The following is a 16,917-nucleotide window of genomic DNA, read 5'->3' on the forward strand; positions in this document are numbered from 1 at the left end:
TGTTCTTATAAACTAGTTTCAAAATGGCTGACACAGTAGCAACAAACTTTAGCCAGTTGTGTCATTTGGCTAAAGTTTAATATCTTTGGATATCCAAGACACCCTTTCAGCTTAATGCAAGAAACAAACAAGTAATCATTAAAAGCAGAATCAATGATTTGAGGTTTAGTGTTCAGAAGCCACTAGCACCACATGTCTGATGAGTTTCTCCTCTCCTGAGTGAATGGCTTAAGGTATCTCTTCAGTGGAATACCCAGTAAATGATAGTCTTTGCAGGGTCATGGTGGCCAAATCATATGTTGAATCTGAATGAAGACATATGTTTACTGAAGATATTGATGACAACATTCATTTTCTACTTGCTAATGTGCTTACAACTGGAAATTTATTTTAGTCCCATTATTGCTTTAAAAATTACAGTAATAAATCATTTAATACTACAAAAAGAAAACGGATGCATTTTTCTAAAAGTGCGAGTGTGCATAGAAAGAGTTCTGGATAAAAAATCAAAATAATTTATGATTTAAATTTTTAAAGAAAATTTGATTACAATTGAAAAATAATGAGGAATAGCACACATACACACACACACACACACACCACTTCATTTAATAAAATGTAGGCATACATAGCTCTAAAATTATATCTGAGAGGCTATATAAATATATCTGTATGTAGTTTTCTCTACTCTAATAGTTCTTGACAATGCAGTTTGGCAACCATCTAGCATAAACTAACAATAAATGCTATAGTGCAGAACATGATGATTGGAATTTCAGAATAGAGAAGGAAATTTGAGTAGAGGTAGAAAGATTATTATTTTGAGGCTAGTCAGCCTGGGCTGCATAGCAAGATCTAGCTTAGAAGCATCAAAGATAGGTTGTGAATTAAGTAAATATATTTATATAATTTATGAAATACACTTGAAATATGTGTGTCATATGTACATGTGAGTGCAGGCACACATGTGCTATGATATGCCTATGGAAGCAAGGGAACAACCTGCCATGATTGTCCTCACCTTCCTCCTTGTTTGAGACAGAATCACTTTGGGATGCCTTGCTGTGTACTCAGGGCTGACTGACCTGTGGGTTTCTGGAGATGCTCTTGTCTCTGCCTCCCATGCAACTGTGTGAGGGTATGTGCATTGCAGGGATCAAACCCAGGTCCTCATGTCTGCACAGCAAATGCTTTCATCTCAGCCATCTTCCCAGTGGTCTTTCAAAGCCACACTTTTTGTTATCTGTTACCTTCTCTGCTGCCCAGTAGAAATAACTGATGAATCTGGCATGTATCCACTCACAGCTTCTACTGCAGAATTATTCTCCCCTCTGCTATCAGGTGCTTTTCTATATTCTAGAATTAAACAGACCTTGAACACCAAAGAGCGTAGGGCACCCACTAGTTGAGAGAAGGTGATTTTACAGTAAATTAACTTGTTTTCTTACTTGAACTGAATACCTGCAATCACTGATTGTCACATTTATCCTTTGTTGTAAAACTGAACTAATTGAAGAAGCTGCCCTCCAGGGACCAGCTCACGGTGCAATGAATGTTGAGAGCCCTCTTCAGTTTAGCATTTTAATTATTTGTAATTATAATTATTTCTGTTTATCTGAGATCTTTGAGAAATAATTCTAGCATATTGAACAAAGTAAGAAGCTAAGTAGCTGGAGTTTTGTTTTGTTACTTACTGAGGTCTACAGGCCTGGGAGCATGCCAACTTCATACAAGCTCTAAGACTAGTTTCCTGACTGTTGGGTAGGCAGAGTAGACATGTGACCTGCCCCAAAGTAACTGAGTTCACCCTTTCTTCCTTGATTTCCTTATAATTCCAGACTGCATTGGGACAGTGTGGCAGAGGGTTGACAAGAACTCAAGTAGAAGTTCTGCTTAAGAACATTATTTGGAGTGCATGTGGGAGTCTCCCATGTTTAACTCACCTCCCAGTCAAGGAGAATGAGTAACTGTTTATTGTATTCTAGGGTTAAACTGATCATTATGATTTATGGCTCTTATCAATAAATTGTTTTTTAAAAAGAACTAGAATAACCATGGTGAAAATACTGTCTACCATCAAGATTATGTCTCTTTCCACAAATGTGTGTGTGTGTGTGTGCATGTGTGTGTGTGTGTGTGTGTGTGTGTGTTTAAGCACAGCTACTAAGGAAAGGGATTTAAAAAATCTAACTGTAGTAATCATTTTCCAGGTGCTCACAAGGAGGAACAGGACAACTAGGAGGTGAGGAGAGGCCATGAGACAACCACTAGCCAGATAATCCTCTCAGAAGTAACTGAGGCGTGTCTGAATGTAGGTATGTGTATGGAGGACCTCCCTCTAACCTTCTTAACTTCCAACCACATATAATCAGACTATAGAAAGCCTTTGTCTTTGATGTCTATACTATGTAAAGTACATTCCCAAATAACTCTTTGCTTTTCTTAGTTCTCCTATGATAGGGAAGGTGAACAGATTAAAAGTAGATACATTTGAAGTATATATGTTTGATCACCCACTCAGCCAATTTCTAGTTGGTGGATCATATTAAGGCTATATGTTAAAACATTCTATTCTTTAACTTTCTCATCTCCAAGAGTGGGAATAATAAGAGTGTTGGTATGCTTTCATCCCTGTGACAGATACTGGTAATATACAACTTCAAAAAGAAAGTTTGATTTTTGACTCCCAGTCTCAGTGATTATGGACCATGGTCAGTTGACACCATGTTTCTGAGTCTGCGGAGATGACTATGACAGAAGCACTGGGTGAGGAAACATTTAGCAGGTCTTGGAAGGCAGAAAACAAAGCATGGGAGGATGGGTCCAGGACAAGATGAATCCTTTAAAGATACATTTCCACTGCCGACTTTCTCCAGCCTATATCTACCTTCTACTTTCCAACATGTTCCAACAATTAGATCATGACGTTAACCCACTGAAGGGTTTAGTCATGGTTGAATGAAAACTTACATAATCTATTCACTTCAAAGTGGTGAGATCTACCCACTGAAAGCAAGCCTCCACATGTAAGTCTTGAGGGGACACATTCTATTAAGAACAAGAGACAAATGCTATTCATATTGTTAGATTGCTCCTAAGACTAAGTAAGGTATTAGGGGGAAGATTTAAAGTAGAGTGGCCAAATAGTTGTAAGATAAACATAAATACTGATACAGTTAAGAAGTCTACAAATAGTTCAAACTCATGGGAGCACTGGTCAAGATATAAGCACAATAAAAGAAAACAAAGACCAAAGATACAGAAACAGCATGCTGTGTAGAAATTCTGAGAGCAGAAAGAGTAATGAGCCAGTACCAGTGCTGATCCAGTGTTGTGCAGTTATGAGTGCTGAAATGTCAGAGACACACAATAGTTAGTGGAGTTTTGTTTGTTTGATAATTCACCTTTTAAAATGTAACTACATGGCCATAATCAATAAACTAAGAACTGCCCAAAGTATCATTGGTCTTTGTTACAGAGAATTACAACAGCAGAGAAGACACAAAAAGTAGACTTTTATTATAGTTAGAAAAATCCAAGTATACTCCAATGATATTCAAATGGGAAGTTAGCAGCCCTGACTGATCTCTGGCTTGCTATTTCTATTTTATTTTGTGTAAAAAAAAATTATAAAACAGATGGCATGCTCATAAGTTTGTGACCTTCCCATGACAAATCATGGAAAACCAGAACTTCCTTTGAGTTCCACTAAAAGCTCATAAGATAAGGCCATCAAAATCACAATGCTAACAATACTATAATAAAGATGAGGTCTTTTAAGGGGAGTGACCTGCCTGTGTTCTGGCTCACTAAAGCCTTCCAGTTTCTTAGCTTCTTATAGAACAGGAAGAACTTAACTGCAACTTCAAGGATGCTTAGCCACAGACTTGTGGTTTCTTTAGTGTCATGAGAAACATCTGTAGTTGTTTTCATTCCTTTGCATCTAACTCATTGTTCAACCAATCTAAATCACTAGGTTAAAAATTGGAACTCAAGACTATTGCATGCTCATTTAAGGAATGGTTGTTTGGCAAACTATCCATTTGGACCCAAACTACAAGCAGTACAACCTGTAAATACATAGTTTTTAGTTTTACATATGCACTGCCCAGCCTGCCTGAACACCCCAACTAACTGTGTTAGTCTGGGTTTTGACCTTATAGATGCTGTCTGGAAGAGAATATATTTATTGAATTTTTTAGATATAAGCTTCAGTTATTCTACTACCGAAAATATCTCAATCTCAGAAAACTCTGAGGTTCTTTCTGTTTCTTAGCACTTAATTGCATTCCTACTGAATTAAGATAATAGCACATTAAACTCAGGATACAGCATAAAAAGTTTATTTAGATTTAAGAGAGTTACCATTGTTTCTTTCTACTCTATTGTTTATCTATTGTTTTGGATGCCAGCTACTAGATTGTTTTTACAAAGTCATATTTTAGCCTGCATGAGAACAGGTAACCTCAAGGATACCTTCACCAGTATCTTAGAAATCAAAGAGAAGTGAAGAAAGCAGCTTTATGTGTCCACTGTAAAAGCCTGCCCAGAGGAGCCTCTGCTTCTGAGATCTACTGCTGAGAGGGAGACTAGGATCAATTGCTCAATTCCATCTGTCCAATTCTGACTGTCAAGTATTTCTGAAAATACAAGCTTATGATGGCAGCAATTTATTTGAAGTCTCTAATAGCCTCCTTTGGAGGTGGCATTGATCATTATTGTTACTTATTAAGTATCTTGATGAAAGAATGGGGCACAGGGATAATGATTACAGGAAGATGACAGAAAGTGACTAATCCGGGACATATTGTGATATAGTCCCCAGTTGCAAAGGTGTTTTGTAAACTGTAGCTATACAAATACTCTGTCATCCCCCCCCCCCCCTTTAAAAAAATAAGGTGTTTACACTGCCAGTTTATGATACCATTTCAAAATACTAAGACACAATGTAGAAAGGTTTCTGGCCCTTACTTAAAGTATTCCTAAGCATATGGTCTTCAACACACAGTAAGACAGAATGGTCTGAAAATAGGCATTGTGTTTGCTACTCATGGGGTTCCTGTTCTGTGCCTGTCTTTGTGGGGTTTCTATTGCTGTGCTAAAACACCATGACCAAAATCAACTTGCCCGGGGCGGGGGTGTCGTTGGGAGATGGGCATTATTTCATCTTACCACTCTCAAGTCACATTCCTTGCTGAGGGATATCAGGGTAGGAACTCAAGACAAGAACCTGGAAGAAATAACTGAAGCAGAGGTTATGGCGGAGTGCTGCAAACTGGCTTGCATCTTATGAGTTACTCCGCTTGCTTTCTTATAAAACCTAAGAGTACTTACCACCCACAGTGAGATACCCCTTCACACCTCAGGCTTACTTATAAAAAAGCTGGTGAGGGGACTCATTTCCTCAACTGAGGTTCCTTCTTCAAAAATGACTTTAGCTATGTCAAGCTGACATAAAACTAGCAAGCACAATGCTGGACACTTTTATTTTTTGATTCTTGGTCTTTGTGTGTGTGTATGTATGTGTGTGTGTGTGTGTGTGTGTGTGTGTGTGTATGTGTGTGTTCAATCAGTGCATGGAGATAGTTCACCATCTTCAATTTACCCAGGTAAATTGAGGCTTATATAGTTTAATAAATAATAAGATAATAAATACTAAAGGCAATAAATACTAAAGCCAACACAACCTATCTAACTCCAATACCCTTGCTCTTTAACTTTTAGGTAAGTTGGGTAGTAATGAGTGAAAAAAAGATGCAACCAAAACAAAAATAGTAATTAATAATAGCTACCATTTATTAGTGTGCCAGGTACTGGGTTAGATTCACACAGAGATTTAAATCTGTCATCCCAATAAAAACTCAAAGGGCTCCATTAATCCAAACTTTTCCAGATGAATTAGAAGTCCATATGAGTTATATTTGCCTTAAAGAATATTAAGGTTCAAGGACATTGAATTGTGGATATAAGAAAATATACCTCCTAGAGAATAGCTCTTATGGTCAGTCAGCTCTTGCTAATCTATACCAGTTATTCTGTCTATTATAGAATATTTTAATCTAAATAAAACCCTCAGACAATGTCATTCTTGCCTTTTTCACTTAATCTGTTCCTTCAATGATTTCAGCTCTATTCCTTCACTGATTTCAGTTTTATTTAGAAGTGAATGAGTTTTATGGTAGTAGGAAACTATTACAAAGTTACTTTTATTTAATTACTGTATACTAGTTTTGTTAATTTTATTGCTGCTCATATTTGCCTCAAAGTTAGATTTGAAGGTTACATATCCATGGGCTTAACTTGTGCTTCATCATGTAGAGTTTCACAAAGAATCAAAACCGTAAAATCAAGTTTGTTAAACTCAGCAAAACTGTCTCACGAGTATAAACTGTTGTCCTGAAATATCTGAAGTTACAGTGTGTCATAACTCAATGGCTCCCATTCTGATCAAACAAGAAGCCTACAGCAGCCTTTTGCAGTCATGCATTACACAAGTGTCTAATGGGTGCTGCTGTTCCCTAACTCCATGCTGGGGTCATTGGCACATAAGGAGAGCTCAAAAAACACTGTCATCAAAGAGCTGTGCAAATTAATTAGTGAGCAATCACATGACACAAAATTCTATAATAGAATAATAGAGAAAGAAATTAGAGTTTAATACCAAGCAACAATACAAACTGAGTGTTCCTAGGCTTTGGATTGACAAGGTTTACAAATCCTTGTGTACATCTGAAAGAGCTTGAAGACACATGTCAGGCAAGTTCTTTTAGATGTTGAAAGACAACAAAAACCTTGTCCTAAAGTTTTGTGCAGGGAAACGCCAGAAAACACATCTGGAAAGGGAGAGGTATTCAGACATCCACAGCCTTTATCTCCCTAAAGACTCTGGGTTTAGCCCCCATGTGGCAGTTATTGAAAAATTTTGAGCAAAGGACTGGTGTAATTAAAGTAATGCTTTTAAAAAGATTAATTTGACAGGATGAGGCAAGATGGATTGGTGGAAAGAGACCAGAACAACAAAGCTGCTGCAATAATTCAGGTCTAAGGTGATGAGGTTCTGGACAGAAGTGGCAATAGGAAAAGAACGAAAGAAATAAATAGTCAGGACGGCACAAAGAAAGACCAGCAATCCTGTGACTACCTAGGAAGTACATTTTGCTCAGGGACTTGTATTTTTTACAACCTATGTATGATTAATGAAACATATATATATATATATATATATATATATATATATATATATATATATAGTAGTCATAATAGGAAGTTCTACCTTGGAAGATACCTTTATTCAATGCATCATTTATTTTGACAAAATATTTAGTTAAATTCCTGCATTTTAAGAGAAAATTAATACTTAAAAAAAAACAGGCTGATATGAGAAGTTAACCTTTATTCTAGCTCAATATTCTTTAATAACTACAGTTGCAGGATGCCAGGAATTAGATGAACAAAGAAACTAATCTAAATAGTGATATTTTGTTTATATCCAAATTTTTGCTTTGTAATTTAGCTGTTATATTTTCTAACAATTAAGTTTTTTAAATTATGAATTAAAAGCAGAGTAGCCTATCTGTATAAATACATTGATATGGTATGCTAATCAAGATGAGGGTTTCACCATTCCTTTTCCAGGTTAATTCAGTTGGTTTTACAATGGCTCAGGGTGAGAGTTATTTTACTTGTACAGATGGGAAGCAAGAACCATAGGACAGGTAAATCAATGACTTAGTTGAGGTAGTCAGGATTTGTACATCTAGCTTTTTTTCCAAGCCTTCTAGATCACTGGATAAAATAGAGTAGAAACCTAAGATGATTAACTCTAGATTTTTGTGTTCAGGAGACAGGTTGTCAGGTCAATGGAATATGCACTCACTGATAAGTGGATATTAACCCAGAAACTTAAACTACCCAAGATACAATTTGCAAAACACATGAAACTCAAGAAGAAGGAAGACCAAAGTGTGGATACTTCATTCCTTCTTAGAATGGGGAACAAAACACCCATGGAGGGAGTCACAGAGACAAAGTTCGGAGTTGAGACAGAAGGAAGGACCATCCAGAGACTACCCCACCTGGGAATCCATCCCATATACAACCACCAAACCCAGACACTATTGCATATGCCAGCAAGATTTAGTTGACCAAACCCTGATATAGCTATCTCTTGAGAGGCTATGCCAGTGCCTGGCAAATACAGAAGTGGATGCTCACAGTCATCTATTGGAAGGAACACAGGGCCCCTAATGAAGGAGCTAGAGAAAGTAACCAAGGAGCTAAAGGGGTCTGCAACCCTATAGGAGGAACAACAATATGAACTAACCAGTACCCCTCAGAGCTTGTGTCTCTAGTTGCATATGTAGCAGAGGATGGCCTTGTTGGCCATCAATGGGAGGAGAGGCCTTTGGTCTTGCGAAGATCATATGCTGCAGTACAGAGGAATGCCAAGGTCAAGGTGGGTGGGTTGGGGAGTAGGGTAGGGGGAAGGTATAGGGGACTTTTGGGATAGCATTTGAAATGTAAATGAAGAAAATATCTAATAATAATAAAAAAGGAACTTTCCTTTGAAATTACACACAGGCAGAAAGCCAGTGTCACTTAGGTACTGTTTTAAATGCATCAGGTAAAACAAATTTTAGCTCCTAGTATTAATTCATTCCCCACTTAACATTGTTAAAATATTTATGATTATAATAAAAATACTAACATATTGTTATCCATTTTCCCCAACTTTGATATAAAAGCACATGTCTAAAAGAGGAATGTTGTCAAAGTTTGATGGTAATTTATATCGTCAGTCCATTAAGTCGATTTTATGGCAGCCAACACAACTATTGTCCATTTATAAGAAACCCGAAGACCACTCAAGGTCTCCACAAAGGCTGTTTCATACCTGCCCTTTCGTGCAGCTGACCTTGAGGGGAGCTGAGTTTGTAATTTATGGCAAACACCATCTAGGAAGACCCATTTGCAAGATTTGCTGTCATTTAGTGCTAAATGATCAGTGCTGAGTCCTGAGACAATCTCAAGCTCCTGACAGAGCAATCCTATAAAAAATATTGCCCACCCACCCAGGTGTCTTTTCCAATTATCTGGAGTAGAAATTAATACTTTTAAAAGCTGCTAGTTTTTGAAAGGTTATTACAATTTATTCCACCAGTTACTTTTGCACATTATGATGAATTAGTTTATTACACCATTATTTTCCATGTCAGCTTTTTAGAAGATTGAACATAATGTAGAAACATTAGTGTGAATGGCAAACATACTATTTTATAGCTGAGTCATATATTTCTTTGAGAATAATGTGCTCAGTTTTTAATAACGGGTAATTTTATGTTTATGCTCCCTAATGTGGTTGTCAGGTGTTATTTATTTCTGTTTGGTAAGAACTAAAGAAGTTTCCTTTAAAATGTTAATGGTGGTTTAGACAGGTTTTAGAGTCATAGTAAGAATATATTACTTAAAAGTACAAAATATGAATTGGAAGTGTTTTTCCCTAAAAGCTAATATGTTCTAAGGTTTCTTGACAGCAGTTTAATATATAACTAATTTCCACAGAGAAGAATACTCTGATTTTAATGTTTGCCCTAGATGTAGTGGGGGAGGAGAAATTTTTAGGCTATTTTCTAAACCTTAATAAATTTCAAGTCTTTTTAAAAAACTAAATGCCTTTATCATACATGATTTGTTACTTCACATAATCATTTAGAAATATACAATAACCTACAGATACTTTGTAAAGTGATGCAATAAAGTGCTGATAGAGATTTCTTCTTATTAGATATTCATCCACATAGTGTATCTACTAAGATAACAAGAATATGTAATTTTCCATTTAATCAAATATTAAAAACATTGTACGTTCACATGATAAGGTTGATCAGACATATTCCAAATAGTATCTAGTAAATGGTATCCATTTATAGATAGATAGATAGATAGATAGATAGATAGATAGATAGATAGATAGATTCAAAGGAAATAATAATTTATTGATAATGTGGAAAGATGGAAGAAGGAAATCCGTTTTGAATATATTTAGCCTTTGAGATTTCATACAACTGTAGCATGTATTTTGATCATATTCATTTCCCACTGCAGCCCCCACTCCTCTCATACATATTTTAAATAACATTATGGAGCAGACATTTTACAACAATTGAGACATTCAAAACAACATTGTAAAAATTCTCCCTTTTTATTTCTGTTACAATTATTTTTATTCCTGCATTTTTTTTTAAAAAGTCGTACAATGTTAAAAAGATGGTAACCACATTTCAGCAGCTTTCACGCTGCTCCCTCCAAACTGGTAAGTGTTGCCAAAAATTTATTTTCACATCAAACATATTTGTCTTTGGGGGCTAATATTTTTCATATTGGAATATTTATTTTGATGATATGATTAGAGCAAATGATAATTTTTGAAGTATTATGTATACACACATTTTACAATTTTTTTCCATCCTGCCAGAATTTTATCTTGATAATGTTATTGCCAGTTTCCCTGGGCACTGGGGGCAGAGAAAAAAGTCCAGTGGTTAGACTTTACTGGAATGCTCTTCAGACGGAGCACACCTGTGCAATCAGCCCTAGAGCTAGAAGGGAAAGTCACATTCCCCCAATAACCATGTGTCTCCTCCAGCTGTCACCCAAGTCCAGTCTCTGGAAAGAACATCAGAAATGAGATTAGGTTTTGTTTTGAAGTTTGTTTTCTGAAAACCATGAGTTTCTGTCTGCAAAGCATAGTAGAGTATTATTAATAGTGTCTGAGATTGTCTCACTTACCAATAGCATGTGTTTCTCAAGTTGAGCCAGTCACTGGTTGGCCACTCCCTCAATCTCTGCTTTATTTTTATCCCTGTTCACCTTGTAGGCAGGACAAGTTTTGGGTTGAAGGTTTTGTGAGTGGATTGATTGGAGCAGACCCTGTCTTTGAGTCTGTTGCCTGCCATTGGGTCTCCTTTCCCCAACTGGACTGCCTGGTCAGTCCTCAGTGGGAGAGGATGCACTTAGGCCTTCTGTGACTGGATGTCCCAGGGTCAGATGGTACCCAAGGGGGGACTTCCATTTCTCTGAGGAGTAGGGGAAAGGACAGTAGAGAAAGGGATTTCTAAAAGACAAAAGTTTTACAGGATCTAAAGAGAAGCCAGAATATGGGGCAGGGAGTGATTTATAAGAGTGGGGCTGGGAGAGAGGAGGAACGAGGGTGATTGGGATGTAAAGTGAATAAATTAATTTTTTAAAAATTAATCTGTTAATCAGCTAAACTGTCAACAAGGAAGCAAGATGTCATTTTGCTGAGTGTATGTCTGGCTTCTGCCAGAAAAGAGTAAAGGCTCTGTTTTCAAAATATATTATTAGACATATATACTTAGAAGTAACATATAATTCAACACATAAGTTTTATTCCTCCTTTAATTTATTTTAGTGTGGGGGTCCTCTTTGGGCCCCAAAACTTGAGTGACTAATATTTTCTGTACGCTAGGCAAGATAGAAGTACTCTATCACAAATAACACAGACACTAACCCAGAGAACATGAGTCTGTGGAAACTCGGAAAATGGAGGTTTGCACCAAGCAGGTAGGGAAAATTCAGGAACCATGGGTCTGTAGAGAAGACGGACTTCACCTCAGGAAGGTCTTAGAAAAAGGAAAAGCTTGGCAAGTAGATACATAGGCATCCACAGATGAAGGAAGGGGAGATAACATGCATAACATTATGCACTACATATGAGAAACAGCATTCAAGATGTGGACAACCTGGAAGCATACAAGACTAGAATAGGAAAAAATGAAAATCCATCAAGAATTGAGAGAAAGGAGACTGTGCCATCTGCACAGTTGGGAACATTAGAGTGAAACACACTGATTTGGATAAGTAATGTGCTTCAATAAAGATGATACTAAGTAGCTATCAAAATAAATAATTAAGCTAAAATGCAAAAGAGAAAATGCTGCAAGGCAAACAGTGACCTGTCTGTTAAGACTTGTGTTCTTAAATTGGGACTTTGTTATTAGGAAAATGAGCAATCATCAAACAGCCTTATAATTGTTTTCTAATAATGTATACTTGACAAGTAAAATCGTGAGTTTGTATTTTGTGTGTGTGTGTGTATACACCATAAGAGTTTGATACATGAATTACAATATGAAATAGATAAATCATGCTCCCTCTGAAAGTTTGAAATGTGTAACACACTATCCTTAAAGATAATCTCCCCACAACTTCCCATGCCTACTCTTTAATTCTCATCCTTCCAACTCCTGGCATCCATTATAATACCTGTTGAAAAGTCATTGCATGGCTTTACATTTAAGTGCTTTAATAAAATTTATTGTAACAAAAGCTGCTATTAGTCTTGGGACATAGCTGAGTTGGCAGTATGCTTGCTTAGCATGCACAAGGTTCTGTGTTTAATCTCAGCATGGCTTAAACCAGGTGTACTTCACCTATATTTAGTACCAGCTCTTGTGAGTTGAAAGTAGGAACATCAGCAATTCAAAGGCATCCTTTGCAACATAGTAAGTTTGGGGCCAATATGGGATGCATGCATTCTGTCACCAATAACTAAAATATAAAGCCATTTTGGTGCAAGATAAGAAAAAAATGGATATAAAAAATAAAAAAATATCCTGGAATGGAGAGGACCCCAGAGCAGTAAACCAAGGAGAAGATAACAGAGAACTGAATTTGAGCCTTAGCAGTAGAAATAGGGAGACGATGAAGAGAAAGGATTTGGCTATCTAGAATGGTCTTGTCATTCTCATGTCATCTCAAAGGTAAAACAGCAAGAGAAGTAAGGTAAGAAATAGGAGATGAGATATCTAAATGCTGAACACCTAGAAGCATTAAATAACTATGAGTCCAGAAAAGAAATATTAGTTGAAGATATAGCTAATATAATTATTGCAGCAATATTGGAATAGGGGTATAGGATAAGTTTCTTAAGCAGTGAAAAGAGACAACCATACAATGAGAAAACCATATGGAGATGTAGGTAAAAGAAAAACCTCAGAGGATACTGAGTGATGTATTTTATAAAATGCAGTATGGTGTGGTGGGAGGGACTACTTTAACAGACCCATGCTGAGACATCCCCCTGAGGTATCAGTCATATGACAGACCTACTATAAAATGAAGCTTCTTTGGGACCAGAGAAGGAGGTCTGGAGAAGGGAGTAGAGGCAGAGAAAAAAAGGGGGGGGGGGACAGAGAAGGACAAAAAAGGGGGGGAGAAAGAAATAAGGAAACAAGTGGGGAGAGAGGAAGAAGAGAGGAAGAGAAAAAAAGACAGACAGGTGTACAGTCAGACAGACAGACAGACACCCCAATATCCAACATGTATGGCTCCTGAATCCTGTCTGACAGTTGGTACATAATTTTTGGGCAGAGCCTAGAGGAAATGCTAACACTGAAGAGTCTCAGAGTGGTGGGAACATGATAAGAATGTTTGTCATGGTGACCAATGGAGAAAGATGTATTACAAGAAAGGCTTCAACAGCCAACAGTGTCAGATGCTACAACACTGGGAAATGAAGTGAACACTGAAAGCACAACATCTGGTCTTAACAATGAGATCTGAGGAATATTTGATAAGAAGATATTAGCATTAACCAAGCTGGGGTGCAAATAAAAGAAAGGAAAACTATGACTGTGAGTCCATGGAATTTCCCAGCAAACATGATGACCTAGTAGCACATCCTATAAACATAGTATTAAAATAATTAAATGATTTTGTATGTTAAAATACATATTTAAGGTTATCAAAAATAAAATAATATACTAGTTAGCATTTGTCAACTTCATACAGACTAGAGTCTCTTGGGTACAAGGGTCCTCAACTGAAGATCTAATTTCATCATATTGACCTGTAGGCAAGTAGGGCTGGGTAATTTTCTTGAATAATAGTTGATGTAGACCTGCACCCAGCCCACTGTTGGTGGTGTTACCTTTGGGCAGTTGGTCCTGAGTTGTACAAGAAAACAGACTCAGTAAGCCTTGGTAAGGAAACCAGTAAGCAGCATTCCTTCATGGTCCTGTTTCAGTTTCTGCCTCAAGGTTCTCCCCTTGTCTTTCATCAAGCATGTATTATGACATGGGAATCTAAGCCAAAAAAATCTCTCCCTCATCCAAACTATTTTTGTTAGTGTTTTAATCACATCAGCAGAAATCAAACTGGACTGGTATAAGCAGTAATTTAGAACACAATAGATTTTTCACCAATAAACAATCATGGTCTGGTAATTTTTTTTTAATATTGAGAAAAGGCAGTAGTAAGGCATAGCAAAGAAAAATTCCTAGCTGGAGAGTTCCTGTGCTTGCATCTATATCTGTGGAGTCAAACCCAGAGCAGACTAAGGAGGGAAAGCCAGTGATTCATTACTGTAAGTGAAGAGGGGACATGCTATAAATCAGAATCAAGAGCAGCATAGTTCTATGTCCCCTGCTCTCCTCCACTGCTGAAAATTAATTTTCCTTGGGATTCTTTTCCTGCCAGCTGTTATTTACTATCGTCCACCTAGACTAGCTCATTCATTTCTACAGGCAGTTCCCATTCGTACACCAGAGTAAAGCACAGCAGATTAGTTGAAGGGGTTATAAGCATTCCACGTGAAGGCTCAGTTTCTTCTTCCATCTATAAATGTTCACCACCCCATTTTACACCAAGCCCAGCTTAGAATATGACATTTGTGTTTAGAGGAGATCTGGGAGCAATCATGTTTGGCAAACTTTTCCTTTTTGAAAATGTTTAACATCACTTAAGAACATAATAGATTGGGTTCTTATGGGGACTCTGCATCTCCCCAACAATGGCTTGGTTGCTTCAGGGAAAGTCTAAGGAGCAGGTGGCATTGTCTGTAGTAGAGCTGTGCACAATGCCCCTTATCTCATCTCCCAAGTCAGCAGTTCTCAGGATGATCCCCACCCTGGACTCAGAACCTACACACATTCTTTTCTCATTTAATCCCCATCAGAGCCCCTAGAGAATAACACTCTAATGGAATCCATTTGATGAGAAGGGGGGAGTCAAAATCTGAAAAAAATAGGTATTTTGCCTAAGGATTCATCTAATAAGTACAAAGATCAGGATTCGAACTCATATTATTCTGCTGTGGCTCAAAGGGACTAGATGAATGAGCTTTTTTTGTGTGCTCTTTTTCCTTTTAACTAGATTCCACTGGTTTGACAAGAGACAATTGATGTTTTTGTTCTTTAATACTACAACAAACTTTACTTTTCTCACTGGTTTTCTCATTTCTCCTTTAAATTTATCTATGGTCTGTTATTTACATCTCTACAAGATCCTTAAAATCGGGAACAGTTAGGGAGAAAGACTCTTTATTAAGTCACAAAATACTCATTAAAATTTAATACAATAATAAAATAACATATATAATAACCATATCAGTGTTAAACAAAAGAGAGATGGTCCTACAAAATAATTAATATATGTTTGTGCCATAGGTGAGGGGTGCAGGGGGGATATGGGAATCAAGAAGATAGAAGGTTCCTGGGAAGGGAGAAGACGGTTTCTGTGATCATTGTGAAAGACACCTGTAAGCTGACATTTGACCAAGGAAATAGAAGGAATCCCTGCCTATCCCTAAATGAAATGGACTTCAGAAAGACTACATATGCCCAGTAAGGATCTGAAGTGGAAACACCAACCTGCTATGTCTTGCTACCCCTGTCTTACCCAAGCATGGAGAAGAGTGGTATGGGATAGAGGAAGGACAGACCGAGACAAAATCAGATGCAATGAACAGCCAGAGACAAAATCAGATGCAATGAACAAGGGGGTCTTGTAAGCCACTTGCAGACTTTGGCCAAATATAGTCAACAAGTTATATTTATAAACACCCTTGCTTTGATAAGTCTAGCCGTATTTTTCCAGTTCATTCTTCCTTGACTTTCCTTTCAGTTATAAAAGGGAGGATTTGGTCTGAAACCAAGTTGAGCTGGATAAGAAAATAAGTGTGTTTCTACTCCCCACTCCCAACCCCAGCTCCTGCAGGCAGGAATGAGAGATCACAGACTTCTCTAGTCACACTGTAACAGGTGAGAACTGAACAAGAGATGCACCGTCCCAGACATCCCAGACATAGCATTTAACACTCGGATATTGTCCTCTCATTTTGCCTCCTGGATGCTCCCTGACAATGCCATCCAAAACTAAGATCTGTCTACCTCTTATGTAACCTCCCTGAAATCATGTCTGTTCCCCAGTGAATGGTCCCTGTACCCTCATGCATTCCAGTCTACTAAATAATGCTATCTACTCACTCCCAGCCACTTTAAATAACATGAACACCAAAGATCAGGTCACAAACTAATTGAAATATATCTAGATCTTAGTTTACTTACCTTCAAAATGGGTCTGAAATTGCTCAGGCTGCAGGATTGCTTTGAATACTAATGAGGCATCAACTCTTTGTAAAATAGTTACTGATAAGTTGTTGATATAACAGAATAAAATGTTTCGAAGGAAGTAGACTCAAGGAATTTGATGTAGAAGAAATGAGTGAAAAGTACCATCTGGAACTAAGCCAATAGTTTTAGCTTAAGCCTCTTACCTGCCTTAAGTTGTCTTATCTGCATGGGTATGAAACAGTTAATTATATCTACATAAAGCAAAGCATGTCAGACCAAGACAAAATCTTGGTCTCTCCACAAAAAGTCATGATGGGACTCTGTCTAGTTGTAAATACAATTACAAAAATAAACATCAGATAAACCTTGCCATGCAAGAAACTGGGATATTTTCAAGAGATGGGTGGCAAATAAGAGTATATCAATGGAAATGTAGAAACAGACATTTGAAGTGTTTGCAAGTGTAATCGATTCCAATAGAACATTCCCATATTCCAACCTATTGTTACTCAATGAAGTTACTCTACTGAGTTAGGTATACTGA

At 37.2% G+C, this 16,917-nt stretch overlaps 1 protein-coding gene across 5 annotated transcripts in view; it reads left to right on the top strand.

Annotated features, from left to right (window-relative positions):
• The window catches only part of Hs3st5 (heparan sulfate (glucosamine) 3-O-sulfotransferase 5), a 327,808-nt gene that overhangs the window by 193,130 nt on the left and 117,761 nt on the right, over positions 1 to 16,917 (top strand). For 2 of the 5 annotated variants that reach the window (XM_030245115.1, XM_006512761.3), the window contains one exon: positions 2,211 to 2,311. The exons of 1 other annotated variant lie outside the window; for it this stretch is intronic. The gene's annotated coding sequence lies outside the window, so the exon portion shown is untranslated. Of the gene's footprint in view, positions 1 to 2,210; positions 2,316 to 16,917 lie in introns of all 5 variants that reach the window. 2 more of the 5 variants (NM_001253355.1, NM_001253356.1) reach the window with 1 other exon arrangement.

This window comes from Mus musculus, chromosome 10 (assembly GCF_000001635.26).
Source record: "Mus musculus strain C57BL/6J chromosome 10, GRCm38.p6 C57BL/6J".
In the NCBI taxonomy this organism is placed as follows: domain Eukaryota; kingdom Metazoa; phylum Chordata; class Mammalia; order Rodentia; family Muridae; genus Mus; species Mus musculus.